The sequence below is a fragment of the Paramisgurnus dabryanus genome, chromosome 7 (genome assembly GCF_030506205.2).
Source record: "Paramisgurnus dabryanus chromosome 7, PD_genome_1.1, whole genome shotgun sequence".
NCBI classification, from domain to species: Eukaryota; Metazoa; Chordata; class Actinopteri; order Cypriniformes; family Cobitidae; genus Paramisgurnus; species Paramisgurnus dabryanus.
Window position 1 is genome coordinate 10,729,455 of NC_133343.1, and position 16,510 is coordinate 10,745,964.

General features: G+C 37.4%; 1 protein-coding gene across 3 annotated transcripts in view; it reads right to left on the bottom strand.

The window, feature by feature from the left end:
* Nucleotides 1–10,748, bottom strand: part of LOC135717829 (beta-galactoside alpha-2,6-sialyltransferase 2-like) — a 54,962-nt gene extending 44,214 nt beyond the window's left edge. The window contains exons 1-2 of one of the 3 annotated variants that reach the window (XM_065240064.1): nt 10,580–10,748; nt 9,000–9,090 (exon numbers count right to left, since the gene is read on the bottom strand). The gene's annotated coding sequence lies outside the window, so the exon portion shown is untranslated. Of the gene's footprint in view, nt 1–7,820; nt 8,188–8,999; nt 9,091–10,579 lie in introns of those variants that run through there. The other 2 variants (XM_065240063.1, XM_065240065.2) reach the window with 2 other exon arrangements.
* Nucleotides 10,749–16,510: the final 5,762 nt, after the last annotated feature.

The window sequence follows — 16,510 nt, forward strand, 5'->3', positions numbered from 1 at the left end:
CTTAAAAGTGTAACTATATCGTTACTAGGGGTGTCACGATTCTCCAAATCCTCGAATTTTAAATGATTTTTTTTTAAAGACAAAAAATTATATGCCTTTTTTATTATTATTATTATTATAGTTTCACATTAACATGCACATTGAATGCTTGGACTCCTATTATCTGAAATAAAATCTGGTGCGTCATAAGCAGCTGCGCTTCTCTCTGTCTCACGTCACGTGCACGCGCTCTTGCATCTGTCCAAAGTCTAAACATAAACTAAAGTAGTAATCCTTACGTATTTGTTCAGTTTTATGCGTTTCATGCGAACTGAGGCAAACTATACCTTTTGTTTAAAATATAACCCCCTGCATCTTGGCGGCTCTCTCGTGCACGTGCAGAGAGCTGCGCTCTGTCCGAAGGCAGATCACTAGGTAGTAATCCTGTTTATGATATGCATTTCAAGGAGTTGTAGCAATACATCCCTCGTGTTTAAAATATAAAAAAAAAAAACACTTCTGAGAGGTTTATTTCCCCCGCTTGGCAAGCCGGCCGGACGTGACATGGGGGCGTGGCAGCATCGACGATCCCATTTTTTAATTCGAAGTTCGAGGTTGTGACTTAATTTCGATCCGTAAACGAACACAAATTTCATAACAACACAATGTTTTATCAAAGTAGAATATCTGAATCCATCTCAATACAAACATATCACGTACTTACCATACAAAAATAAACAGTGCAACGACCCTTTCAGACCCTTTGCCTCCTGCAGCTATTTGCATCTCGTGGTAAAGCAGTAAAGTTACCTTTGTTAATTTGGGTTTTTGCTCTTTGCTGATCCAGGCAGTTTCTGCTGTTGTGGTTATAAAACATGTCTTTCGTTTTGTGGCTTCTGTGCAGATTGTCAATTCAGCAGAAAAGTTTGCCATTCTCCCTCTGTTTACAGACGGGAGATGAGGGCACATGAATGCTGCGACGACTTATGGTGTCTATGTGAAGAAGCTGCGTGCGGTGTCATTCAAATTGCACTTACGGATGAGTGACAAAAAAGGCAACGTCCTTTCGGACCGAGATCTATGATTTGTTGAACATTTTTTGGTCCTACGCCTTTCAAAGATGACATAAATTTCTGCAAATAAATTTAAACAACTTAACACAGTGATTGCTATCAGGATGTGAGGAGACTTTTATCCAACATAACAAAAAAAAATTTCTGAATCAAATTAGATACCCTACCTTTAAGTGGTTCCCCTATGATTACAAGCTTTTAGTGCTATGTAGCACTACCTTTTTTTGTAGTGTAGGGTAGTCATATAATTAATAGATTAATATTTCATATGCTCATAGGTAGTTGGATCCTCAAAAAATGTCGCATACAGAGTATCTAGCTTACCCCTGGAAATGGTTCAGGAAAGTGCAGCACATATTAATGGATTTGGACTCACTAAGGCTGTGCTTTGGAGCTTGAGTCAGTTTAAAGGTGCTCTAAGCGAATTGAAGCATTTTAGACCATAAAACATTTTTTGTTACATACCGGAAACATCTCCTCACTATCTGCTTGCTGCCTGTCCGCTGATCAAACTGTAATAAAACGCGATCTCTGTAGACAGCCCAGGCTTCACAAACGGCAATATAAACAAGTGGCCAAACCTAGCATCACAAAACAAAACAAAGTATTCCAGCCACAAAAAGGATTTGGGGGTGGGGGTTGGGCGTGTTCATGAAAGCACGGAAGGGAGGGGGAGGGGGAGGAGTTAGCTACGCTCCGTCTGTTTGAAAACAGTTTCAAACGTCAACAATAACTAACGTCTCGCAGATTCGCTTAGAGAGCCTTTAATAATCATGCTAAATAACATGGCTCTATCTTACACCCGGCGCAATGCAGCGCAATGCGCGACGCAAGTGTCTTTTGCTAGTTTCCACCCTGCGCAATTATAATTTTCACGTTTAGCGCCACGTTGTTTAAATATCAAATGCATTTGCGCCCCCTTTTGCGCCCATGGGCGTTCTGGTCTGAAAACGAGGTGTGTTCAGGCGCATTGTTGGCATGTTGCTATTTTGAGGCAACTAAAAATATGTTTGGCGCAATATGTTTTTTGTTATTTAATGAGCGCATTAGTGATACAAACGGGACGACAACGCGGGTTTGCTCATCACATACATGAATGCACAGCAGCACAAAACACTTTTAAATATGAAAGATTAAAGGATTGAATGTAAAATATTATTATTGAGTCTCTTGGACATAAATGAGGACTTATTATGATACGTTAGAAAGCGCAAAGAGCTGCATCACCTGTAGCCTGGTAAGTAAATAAATGCTTTGCTTTAAACAAATGCATCTATTTTTAAATGTTTTTAAATGCTATCTTACGGATTTATTGTACATGATGACACTGTACCTGTGGATATGGTGAGATGAGAAACATTTTAAGTAATGCTTTCTAAAAAATCCCATATGGCGCTGTTCTAGTGCTGAAACGCTTCGTCTTTCTGCACGTTTGTAAATCCTTTATCTCTTGTTTGTATTTTTAGAGTACAAACCTTTTCTTGCATATTTGCAAATTATTTTATGAGATTACATTGATTATGTAGGATATCAATACATTTAGGACAGCAATTCAAAGCCTGCTATTTGTACTTCTATGACTAAGAAAAAGAAAAAGACTTTTAAAGGTTTTAATAAAAAAAAAATTCAATAAAAATGAAAAACAACAAATTATTAACATTATTCTTAAACTGGTGGTCTTCTTCCTCCGCTTAGTTTTTTCAGTTTATAAGGTCCGTTATCTAAACAGGGATTACGCACAGCGACAGCGCAACTGGCTTTTAAAGGGGATGAGAGATAAGACTCTCATTGGTTTATTGCACTTTACGCCCAAAACACTCCCATTACTCATTAGGAAAATATGTACAACCCATTTCGACCCTGGGCTCGGCGCTGTCATGACTGCTGGGTGATCGATGGCTGTGTGTGGGGTATGTGTGTGTGTGTTGTTTACCTGTGGTGCCGGTTCCTCGTGTGTTCACTAACTCCGCCCCCTTGTTTCAGTAATTGTTCACCGGTGGTGTCTCGTTTACCTTTTCCTTTATATTGCACGTAGTCTTGTCTTTCGTTGCGCGCTCATTTGTTTGATCACAGTCTTGCTGCATAGCCTTGTCTTGTCGGACGCTTTCTGTCTCCTCCTCTAGTTACCCCAGGTTTGGATTTCGGCATCCGGAGGCTCGTCTTCGCCCGGACCGCTCGCTTGTGGATTACTGGAACTCATTGACTTTATTTGTCTCTCGGAACAGCTGGTTTGCTTCGTTTTTAGGCGGTACACCAGCTGTCTCTGTTTCTCTTCGGCTTGCATCATCACCCGTGAGTGGATTACACCTTTTAACCATTGTGGATTACATTGACTCTAATGACTGTTTGTTTCTCGGAACAGCTGGTTCGCTTCGTTATTAGGCGGTTACCAGTTACTTCCGGGTGGCTTCATCTACATCAGGATTCCACAGTGGATTACCCCGTCTGAGAACTTTGGATTTTCCATCTCCTATCTCCGCCTGTCATCCACCTTCAGGGCGGCGTGTTTCATCCCTCTGTTGCGTGTGGTGACTGTGCCGGTGTTCTCGACGGAGTGCGTGGGTGGCTCTCTCTCTCTTCGGATCTGTACTGGACAATCTTGTAGCGCCGACTCACTCTCTCCTACTGTTGGGAGTGCTTCATTCCCACAGTAGTGATATCATCCAGAGTGAGTCGAGGGTGTGTGCCGTGTGTGGATCTACCAGTGACTTTGCTCTCCAGATCTCTAATTCTATTTTTCTCAATAAATATTGTTAACTTGCACTTGACTCCGAAGTATTTCCTGACAGGCGCACAAACCATTTTTTCCGTTTGTTAAATTAGCAAAAGTGGCATAGGACACGCCCATTTATACCGTGCGCTTTAGACGATGCGCTTAGATTGTTAAAATAGGGCCCTTTGTGCCTGCTGCTTACTTTGTTAATGATGCTGGAGATGTGGGAAGAGCGGGCTGTGTTTGAGGCCAATTTATATTGCTCAAGGCATTCAACAAACATAAAAAGTGGACAGTTAAACCAGCTTTCCCAAAGAGAAGTTTATGTTGTTTACATTTTACCTGTAGTACACTTAGTACTACATAATGGAAAACAAGGTACTCAATATGTTACTAAGTTATGGAACAGCCTCTGTTTACACATGATAAGTAGTAGTAGTAGATTACTTTATTATGCCCGTCGGGCAGTTGGGTTTGCCGCACAGTCGAAGGCACTTCATGACAGGACATCAGACATATGACGCCAACAAATAGTCCTACCCAGTCTCATGTAGATGAGTATAAATAGCCTGTGTGAAAGTGTGAAAATTGTGCAATACATAAGCCAAATTCCAATTTGACAGGCATATGATACGCCAGTCCTTCCCATTCACTTAAACGGCGCATTTTTGTTGTTGTTTTATTTATGGGTCAATTTTTTAAACCATTTTCGCTTGTGTTTAGGGTTAGATTTAAGATTTGCTTAAGGAGGTTATTTAATATGCAGGTTTCTCCAGGTTTTTGTCTATATTTAAGCCATGGTCGCTTGGGGTTAGAATTGGAGTTGGGGTTAGAATTGGGGATTGGGTTAGGATGTCATTTTTATATAACAAAAAGTTGTTCTAACCCTAAACCCAAGCGAAAATGGTAAAAAAAAGCAAAAAAATTGAGAAACCAATAAATAAAACGACAAAAAAAGTTTAAGTGAATGGGAAGGACTGGCGTATATGTAGTGCACAATTTTCACACTTTCACACCTATTTATAGGCAACTCCGTGAGACTAGGTTCAATAGTCCATAAATCATACACAGACAGGCATGCAAGGCTTTGAACCGGTTCACGGAACGAAAACCAGAAACTTTTGATGTTTTGCATGAAACAGAAACAAAACCAGAAACTTTCAAAAAATATAAGTTCGGGAACAGAAACGTTTATTTAAAATAATGGTAACCGGTTAATACTGTCATTCTTTGACAAGATTTCTGTCTAATATGACTCGGTGAAGTTCACTTCCGGTTGTCGTCATTGACTCATTGGAGAAATGAGAAGCTTGCCACTAGCAAGTAGCCTTCTCAAGCCTAAGTCCCTTATGCTCAATCATAAGAGGTAAATATTGTAGGCTACCAAGTTCAAGATGGTTTTTTTTTAATACTAATTAGTGGTGTAACGGATCGCAGTTGATCTTTTATCCGTACAGATCACGAACCACAGTACGGCTCGCATGCGATTTGTGGATTAATATGCAAATTTAAATAGGGTGAAAGTTGTTTACAAATGTTAACACTTAAGTGATTTTAAACAATTTAACCACAAAAAGGCGCTAAAGTGAGGATTTTTTTTATGCACAGACTCACATGCGGTTGAATGTGTCCGGTCCAACTCCAATCAAATGTGATTTTCCCTATGCCCTTCAAAGATCAGAATTCTTGATGTGTAAACTTGAGAGAAAGTTGCATTACTGTGTAAAAATACATTTGGCGAATAAAGCACTGAAAAACAATGTAATTTTCACTTTATGTGGAGCTACTGTTTATGCTGCATCTTCTTCTCGAAGCGTGGTTTGGAATTTGTCCTCCGTTTGTGTGTGAATGTGTGCGCGTCTTTAAGTGCATTCAACAAATGTAGGCATGTTCAGAATTACAGTTATGCTGCTTAATCTAGCTTTTTTTAATGTTTGATGACAATATAGAGAATTAAGGAAAATTATGCAGACTAATCATTTAAGTTTAATGTCCTAAGGATCAGCCTACTTATTTGTATGTCCCACAGCTGACATGGAACGTTATTAACTGGTTCAGGAACTTAATTTTTTTAGTTCTAACCGGTTCAGGAACGATAATGTTAAAATACTGTTTTTGTTCGGAATGAACCAACTGGGAAAAAATTCTGGTTCAACAAACCTCACATCCTAAAATACACTATACATCCCTGGATAAATCTACATTCAGTGGACTACTGTTGTAACTACTGTTACATGTATGTTGGTTACACAGCTGTTAAGTGTAACAGGAGATTCAGATTTGTATTCATTTATTTATTTTCTAAAACACAAGAAATAAATCTTGTCCAACTGTCTTAAAGGGATAGTTCACCCATCTCATGTTGTTACAAACCTGTATAAATTTCTTTGTTCTGAGGAACAGAAAGCAAGATATTTAGAAAAATGTTTGTAACCAAACCGTTTGTGGACCCCATTTACTTCCATAGTATTCTTATATCCTACTATGGAAGTGAATGGGGTCCACGAACGGTTTGGTTACAAACATTTCTCAAAATATCTTCCTTTATGTTCATCAGAACAAATAAATGTATACAGGTTTGTAACAACATGAGAGTGAGTAAATGATAACAGAATTTTCATTTTTGTGTGAACTATCCCTTTAAAAGACAGAATCCAGACAGTATGGTTTCATGTTTCTCTTTATATTGTAGTTGGTACTTTGTAATTGTGTGTGTTTTATATTTGTTCTTTGTTGTTATATTTGTTCAAGCTATGCTGTACCTGTTCAGGAAGAACTGCATGTTTAAAGGGCCATAAACAGGTAAATTACGCACCAAGATCTGCAATATGTTATTAAGTAATGTGCTTAAATGTACTTTATGTGTATCTTATCCATCTGTACTCTGGTTTAAATTTCAGTACACCTCTTAAATAAACTTAGTGACTTCCTAATAACATAGGTAGTACGGAGAATTACAAAGTGATAAGCTATGTAAAAAAAGTGTATCAAGATTGAACTTAAGTCTACTTCATGTGTATCTACGTACCTTATCAATCTGTACCTTAGTTTAAATTAACTCACCAGTACACAGCTTAAATAAATGTAGTGACTTCCTAATTACATTAGCATTACAGAATATTACATAGTGATAAGCAACCTAAAATAAAGTGTATTGGGATCGTACTTAAGTGTACTGCATGTGTATATGTACCTTATCAATCTACCTTAGTTTAAATTTAGGGTGTTTACATGAACATGGTGACGACAGCAGCAAGGTGGCCTGGGATGGAATCAAACACCAAATCTAAACCGAAGCGTCAATGGTTTGAAAATAGGACAAAACAGTTAAATAACAAATACTTGACAGTGACAAGTAAACAGAAATGCGTGACATGTTCACGCAAAAAGGCGGAAATGTGTTAAGTGTCACGGAAAAGACTCACAAATTTACGTGACTTTACTATAGGTACATAATTTCCTATTATGCTTGCACGCTACACTCACATTGAAACAGTGTGCACGCACATTTAGCACTGGTGTTTCAATGGCTTAAAATCACTTGATTTAAAACTGCAGTGTTTAAAAACATGTACAATGTTAAGTTTTGTTGTCATGCGTACAGCAACGTTATGTGGGCGTGTATAGACGATAGTCCAAAATCTCCAAATTTCTAATGGTTTATCATACCAGTTTATCGCCCACCCCTAATGTCTTCTTAAGCAAGGCAATTTTGTGAGATAAATCGTTATTATCAGCTTATTGATACATAGCCTATCCTTCGCAAGAATTTACACCTATCAGCACAACAATTAAAAATATGGCACCATGGCCATAAAAAGGGCAAAAGTATACATTTTCAGATTTTGACTAAAGTTTATGAAGGCATGTGAATTAAAAAGACAGATAGAATGTTTATAATAAACACTGCAATATTTCATAAAAAATAAGAATTGTCATTTTTGAATTGAATGGGGACTTTAAGGATCCACAGGAGCCCTAGCAACTGATTCGCTTAACTAAACTCAAACAAACTGTAATATACAAAGTAATTATAACGAAATGGATTGACTTACCCAGTTTGTCTCTGTCTTCATTGGTTTTGATGTGATGTACCGCATCTATTCTGCCTGCCTAAATTCTCCGTCTTGACTTACATTTTCATAAGCCATTGTGCTCGTGGATGTATATCATGAAGCAGCAGGAAAATATTATGATGATTATTATTATTAGACAGATATAACGAAGCTTAAATGTAACTGCTCGGAATATCCTTGTATGAACAATGCTCAAAAACAAACATCCATTTTGTAGTTCCGTCTCGAGTCTTCCTTCTCTGACATTCATCTTCGGAAGTTTATCAACACAACCAGGATGACGTTTTATTGCATAGCCACGGTCCAGTTGCACTTGTTAAACTGTGGACGAGTTCTTAAGAGACAGAGACGATTAAATCGCTGTCTGAGCCGGGGCATTGTGTTCATTTACCATCGAAATGAGCCCGCCTTTATTTTGTTTTCCCACGACATCTACTGCACAGAATTCTGAATCGCCACAGCGCGCGACCTCACGCGTGTCCTGTCAGACGCTCACTTCTGTTAATGTATGGTAATGCATGGTAGAAGACAGTTCCTCGGGCTTTTATTTTGTCAAAGTAACAGAGATAATGACCATGCTATCAATAATTTTTCCGTCATTGGAAAATTGTTTGTTTATTAGTAAGTTAGTAAGTAAAGTTTATTTATATACTGTAGCACCTTTCACAGATAAAATCACAAAGTGCTTTACAAAATATAATAATAAAGCTAAAAATGTACAATAAAACTTGCTTACAAAGTAAAAAGAGAAACATTTTTCAGAGACAGTAAAACACTAATATTACAAATAATGGAACACACTACGACAGGGATGACAACATAAAACCCCAGTCAGCTAAAAGCTTGTCTAAATAAGTGTGTCTTTAGTTGCGCTTTAAAAGAATCAGCAGAATCAGCCACACGCAGAGACAGGGGCAACGCATTCCACAGTCTGGGGGCCACTGACTGAAACGAAAGATCCCCCCGAGTTTTAAAACGAGTTTTAGGGACCACGAGCCAATTTTGACCTGATGACCTCAATGCTCTTGAAGAGCCATAAGGGGTCAACAGGTCCAAAATGTACTCAGGAGCATTCCCATGAAGGGCTCTATAAGTGAGGACCAAAATTTTAAAATCAATTCTATATTTAATTGGTAACCAGTGAAGAGAATATAATACCGGTGTGATTTGGGATCTTCTGCTGGTTCCAGTTAAAAGCCTTGCTGCTGAATTCTGAACAATCTGAAGACGATTTAAAACACGTCTGTTACTGTAAAACAAGTAAAAAGTCAATTACAATCATCCAAATGCGAAGAGATAAAAGCATGTATAATCATCTCTAAATCTACATTGGTCAACATTTTTCTCATTTTAGAAACGTTCCGTAAGTGATAAAAACAGCTTTTAACCATCTGTCCTGAATGTTGATCTAAAGACATGGATTGATCAAATACAACACCGAGGTTCCTGAGGCTTGACTGAACAGAAGAGCCTTGGTGATTGTCACGAAAACTTGGTTTTAAAAATGTCAAGCATGAAAATGTAAAAATTGCTTAAATTTACTTTTTCCCACCAGACATTGAAAAACAAAGTCTGGAGTAAATGGGAACATTAAGTTAAACACTTTTACTTATCATTTAACACTTTTTGTAACATAATTTTAAAAATTAGTCCTAAAAAATCTCATTACCGCAACAGTCAGAAAACATCAACACTGACATATTTTCAAAATGACATGACAAACCTGAAAGAACATAATTTGGAGATTCTGCACATGCATTTAAAATAAAAGTATTATGCTTCTATTAATTAAAAAGCATCTGTTGCGGTAATGATAATCAAAATGTCGTGTAAGCATTCTGACAAGACAATATTTCAAATTAACTGTAAAAAATGATCTTACCTGGTAGCCATCTTGAAGTAACTGGTCCATGTGCTTGGTCACTCAAAATCAAACTTTATTAAAATTCTGTATGTGTGCTTAAACTGTTCTCAAAAAGTGTTGCGGAGGATATTTTTGGGTTAATTTGATTAAATTACAACATAACCCATGTTCACACAGCCGGACACATTGCGGTAATGAGAATTTCAGCAGAAAATGAGATAAAATTGACAAATTATAAATTCTTATGTTGAAATCACACATTGTGCAAGGTAGAACACAGTATTGTGTTAATTCTGATGCTTTTTAATATTACTATATTACACATTTTATAGCTAAAATCATTAGTGCCGTGGCGTTTCAATGGTTTTGTGAGAATCACCCGCCTAAAGAACCAAGATGTTGCCTGATCTGTGGAATTTCCTTATACAGTACACCGTAAAATGTTTGTTCCCTAAACGTGCTTAATGTGGCAACATCAAATTAACAGTATAACTGAATATCATCAGCATATAAGTGATAAGACTCATGCTTAAAACCCTGAATTTTTTTGAGCTTATAAAAGTTCTGGATGTTTGTATTGTTTCCTTATACAGTACACCGTAAAATGTTTGTTCCCTAAATGTGCTTCATGTGGCAACATCAAATTAACCTTCATTTAAAAAATATAATATAATATAATATAATATAATATAATATAATATAATATAATATAATATAATATAATATAATATAATATAATCATATATGTGTTAAATGTATAAACAAACTGGTTTTAACTGCCTGTTGATCTATTTCATGAGAATAAGCCGTTATAAATACCGCAATTGTACATGGAGACCAGAATATCACAAGAGTTGACAAAAAGGTCCCTTACCAGATGCAGCTTAGAGTCTTAGTAAAGAGAAGAAGAAATCTGATCTCAAATCTCTGCAGCTAGGTAGAGATACCCAATGCAAAATCCTTTGGGTCTGAGAATACTTAATGTCACTGTGGCAATGTGGCAATAAGATTGCTGGTGCTCAAACACAGGTTTATTGTGCTATTAAAACATGAGAGCAGCAATCTACTGGTTAAAAGCCAATCTGTGCAATCATACCTCCAGGGGAAGGTGGAACGGATTTCTAGATTTTAATTCAGATATTAAGGATGGGTGTGATATGGCAATCCGATATGAATAGGTTTATAATTTCTTGAATAAAGAACCAAATAAAATAAAAACATTTGATAATCATGTCTCAAATCATAGCTCATAGCTAAATATATTTAATCTCTCAATATACTATATATACTGTATATACACACACTGTAAAAAGTTGGATTAATTAAAATTACTTCACCTAAAAATATTTTTATTTCAACTTAAAATTTTAAACTGAAAACAGCTTACTTTTTAGGGGTTAACAGGTACAGATTTTTTTTTCACTTTAAGAGAAACATTTAAGCAGTGGCGGCTCGTGACTGCTTTTCCGAGGGGCGCAAATATGTGTTCGGATGTGTTGCTCGTTTTTTCAAAATATGTGTTTGTTGCGTCATGTGAACCATGTGCATTACATGTTTTGTCAAAATACGTACCTGCTGCACACTCGTCAAATCCGTTTATGATAAAAGAGACGCTCACGTTCACAAAATACACGCAAGATACTCCCTTTACAGTAAACTCTGATTGCGCATAAGATCACACGAGTATCTGGCAATAAAGCCGTTTAGACCCATCTGCAGCAGGCACTTATTTTGACATTAACAAGACACGTGATGCACAGGTTCGCTTGACGTGCCGAACACATTTTTTTAAATTACGAACCACACAAATGACAGGTTACATACATGTTGTGACGAACTTTGCATTGTGCGCCCTCGAAAAAGAAGTCGCCGGCCGCCACTGCATTTAAGTTGACAAAAAAGTGTTATCAAGTGAAGTCTTTCAACACAGATATTATGAATTAATAAAATATATTTACTAACAAAGATTTTGTCACATTTGAGACTTTCATGATTGTGCTAAAGATTTAAAGGTAGATATGTTCACACTGCTGACAATGCTACTTTGTTGTTTGGCAGGCAAACATATCTTCTGAGAAGCTTTAAGTCAGTGGTGTCTTATTCATCATGTTAACATTAACGTCAGTCGTTTGAAGCTAGCAGAAACATGCCTCATTCAGCATAACATTCTTGAACTCACCTCATATCTCAAAGCAGTGCTTTGGGTGACATTGCCAACACTCTTTAAATTAACCAGCAGCTGTTGGACGCCAGACTAAGAATTCACTAAAATTCACTATCCAAAACTGTGGTAGCATCTTTAAAACATTGAGCACAAAGCATACGTGTGTTTCATACAGTGTTAGTATGCTTGGTACAGACTGCATAGTGTCATGTAGAGAGACCTGTAGACTAAAGGTAGAAGGTCTGGACTGCTTAGCAGGTTTTACAAGCCAAGGACCGCCTAAGAGGTCATCTGACTAATATGTAAAGCATTCAATTCTGGTTAGGTTAGTTCAGCTTCATGTTTAGGGGCATAAAAATGGGGATGATGTCCCTAAGTCTTGTGGAAATTCTACTCAGAAGACTCAAAACTCCTAAATTATTTCTGTGCATAATTTTGTCTGCCTTATACATTAAATGTTGAGCTATTGGTATGAAATCTGAGGCTACAGACTCAAAACAAACCAACATTGTGTCATTTTAAACCCAACACGTGTTCTGTCCAATATTTACCCATTATGGGTTAAAAATAACCCAGTTATTTTTAGAGTGACCATAAAAACAATTCACAGATAGTGGAATTGTACGATTGTAAAAGATGGTTTGTCGTTTATGTACTGTAATCACTCACAGTACAAATTCTGCATGAAAGGATAAGCTCACCCACAAATTAACATTCTTTATTGCCTTTCTGTCACTCAAAGCTTAAAGGCGGGGTGCATGATCTCTGAAAGCCAATGTTGACATTTAAAATCACCTAAACAAACACACCCCTACCCCAATAGAATCTGGACCTTCTTTTGACCCGCCTCACACATACGCAACCCAGGCAACAATATCGGTTAGTAGACATGCCCCTTACTGCTAATTCCATTTTTGTGATGGACTTTTCATAGAGTTCCCATTCAGAGCGATCTTTAAAACAGACACGGACATGCAGCAGCTTGCCATAGGGCAATACTTCCAGGTTTAAAAAGTTGCGGAAGGGCGGTATTAATAGCGGTATTGCGGAAAGATGGAAAAACTCGTCATTGGCAGGGAAGCGTTTTCTCTTGATTGACGAGATATCTCGTCAATGGCGGGGAAAGAGTTAATTCTTCATTGGAACACAAATTGAGATCATTTAATTAATATTTGGTGAGGGGATTTCAAGGTAGTTCAGTAATTTATTAAAATCAATAACATTTTATATTGAACTTATTTATATAGTTCTTGAGTAAAGATGGCGCTGCTGATGGCATTTACCAGCTTTTCAGTATTGTGAAATTTAAGGTAAATTGTAGCGCAGCGCTGCTGTAAATTAAGTGCTTCAGGACACACAAGCATGAGAAGCGAGCGGCCACTGTACACGAAAACCGACGGCCGATAAACCGGAAGTCATTCATTTTCTATGGAGAGTCCCATTAGAGCTGCGTGATGTGCGGATGCATAATTTTCAGATCCGTTTTGAGCATTGGATCCATTAAAAAATTTGAATTGTGCGACTACACCGCATGCGATATGGCGACCGGAAGTGATGTATTTCAGTGTATTCCAATCAAAACACTGTGCAAGGTGAAAATAATTGAATCATTTTTGTTTAACTTTATCAGTAGCCATGTTTCCATCCACATGTTTTTATCCGAATTAAGTGATATCGAATGAAAAATGCCTTATGGAAACAGTAAAATTCGATTGAATTTCATGAATTTCGACTCAAAAGAAATACGTTCGATCTCATCGGATTTTATCTTGATCGATATGTGGCTTATGCGATAAACGCTGATGGAAACGTTATTTGCCGAATAAATAATGATTTGCGATTAAGGTTTAGGTCATTTTATGGTTGCAACACACACACAAAACAAAGAAGAAAAAGTTTTAGGTCCGCTCTGGTGGCACACATGGCATGTGTCAACAAAGTCAGATGTAAGTGGACAAACGACGAGACGAGATTCATTTATAATTTAATTTACCAGAGAAAATAAAGGCTATTTTAGAGCTGAAGATCTTTGCCCAAACCCGACGGGTTCGGTCGGATTCGGGCTTCATTTCTAACATTTTCAACGGGCTCGTGCTCCGCCTTTGCACGGTAAATGAGCGGTCAAGTTCAATGCTGCTGGGTGCCCTATCAGTAAGCGCAGGACCACGCTGAAGACATTTACAGTGGATTTAATAATTTCCTTAACAAAAATGTAGCCTAATCTTGGTGAGTAAAGGTTTTTTAATGTATAACTAAATACATGATTTAGACAGAGGATATAGACTAATGTTGGCATGCCGAAGCAAATCCCACGGAACCTTTATCTTAATTTCGTTATTCTCAAATAACCATCTTATTCAGAATGTATTATCTTAATTTAATTCGTTAAGAAATTATTGTTTTTATTGGCATGTTGGCCTATTTATAATTTATTGCATATGCCTATTTAGAACGAGATGTTACGATGTTACAGAATACAGATGACTTATTTTTTTTCTTTGTTTCAACTTCCAAGTGACGTGTAGCCCAGTTAGTCATTAATATATAATGTTAAAACATGTGTAAATTACTCATTCTTGATAAAAGCTGTTTGCGTGCGCACATTTAAATAATATCTGGCTGTAAACGGGTTCGGGCTTTTAAAAAGCTGTCAATCTAAATGTGCTTTCGGGTTCGGGCTGCATTCTGTCGGGCTCCGGTTCTGTCGGGCTCCGGTTATTTCAGGCCTAACTTTTAAGGCACGATTACAGCTCTATTTTAGATAGCAAAAATCTAAGAAATGCCATAATTTATTAGGAACTCGGGAAGGAAATGTCCAACAATGGTTATGACAAGACGTGGGACGTCCTCCGGAGTAAATGTAAGGTGCTCAAACAGGGATATGTGTTTCAAAAAAGAGAGTTATCTCGCAACGGTGCCGGAGGGAAAATAAAAGCAAATTCGACCTTGATGAGATGGATCCTCGGCCAAAGAACCCTCGTAGTTTCATTGGCTTCCAATATTAACAGCTCAGGAAAGATATTTGTCGTTCTCATTTACGTTAAGCATTGATCCGGACTATCATTTCACGTTAATGCTTCCGTTGTCGTCGGGCATTTACATGCATCTGCATCATCATAGCAATTTGATGTTAACGTCATTTTCTTTTTATTATAGCTTAATATGTCGCTATCAGCTCAGCTGGCACATAAGCACTTATAACTTGTATGGCGCAATCCATTTTGTCTAGCAAAACTTTGTTCGCAAATGTTTGCTTGAATATTGTGCGATTCAGTGTGAAAATGAATGGAAACACCTTCAAATGTCTCAAATCAATTCGATATACCAATTTGATCGCAAAACAGCATGTGACGTCATTACGTAGAGGTTTTTATTCGCTTTAAAGCCGTTGGATGGAAACACACTTTCACCAGCTTTATTCGCATAAGTTTTTTTACCGAACTTCAGATAATTCGATTGACAAGTGGATGGAAACTTAGCTAGTAACACTTGAATCCTTCAAAAACAAAAACAAAAATTTTGATTACTGATAAGTAATACATTTTTAAAGGGAAACCAGGCAAGTCTGCGTATTATTTCTCTACGAGCTCCCCCTAGTGTCTGGAAGTAAATGCTTTCAAACACAATGTCGTAAAAACGAACGGTTGTCCCTCCCCCCTCGCAACCAAGTTTAACAGCTTATTTCCAATCCAGTTATGTACATCTAAGTTAGGTAAGTAATATTTCCTTTCCAACTGATTTTTTATTTTTATTGTGTTGTCATGCATTATAGAAGTTTTACCGTGAACGACCGATATGAACGAGGCAAACTACTGCTTTCGTGTTTTGTTTTTTTATTGGGAGAGTGGGCATAAGAATAATATAATTATAAATAAATAAATATATATAGACAAGCAAAGGGAAAACGTCATTCCTCTATGACGTATGCAGTCGAAAAATATGCCTTCCGGAAGACGCACCCGAAATCCTGGCCAGGACACGTCCGGGAAGAATGGCATGGTCACCCTAATATATATATTAGGTCTGAAGCTCTTTTTCTTTTCTTGGAATCTTCTGTCAAGGGTTTTTGATGCTTCTTCCCCGGCTCTGTAATGAGTCATTTAACCATATACCGACTTACGAAGATGATTTATTAACATAAAAATGCTGCCTTGTGTCCCTTTAATTTAATATGTATACGTTATTATTTTAATCTTGTCTCCATATGTTCTCTCCAAAAAATATTGTCAGCCTTTGTCATATATGCATAGCTGTTAATTGTTTCATTCATTTGCATTCATTTATTTTTTCCACTATGGTATTAGAATGAAGCCTTTGCGCTGGAATGAGATTCTCTCCCATTTAACGATTAAATTTAAACTTCATTCAACTGCCACTAGGGGGCGAACTCCGACAATCGTTTCTGAAATGTCAAACATCCGCTCTCTCCCACTGTACATTCAAACGGGGCGTCAGCGTTAATGCTTGACCAGGGGCATATGTCTGAAGCGTGGCCATGACACGATTGTTATGGTGATGCGATTGTCAACAGCCAATCACAGTGGATCACAACACAACACAAAAAGGTGGCTTTTCCAAGATCACAGGGCTAAATGACTACACCCCTGTTGCACTGACATCTGTGGTCATGAAGTTGTTTGA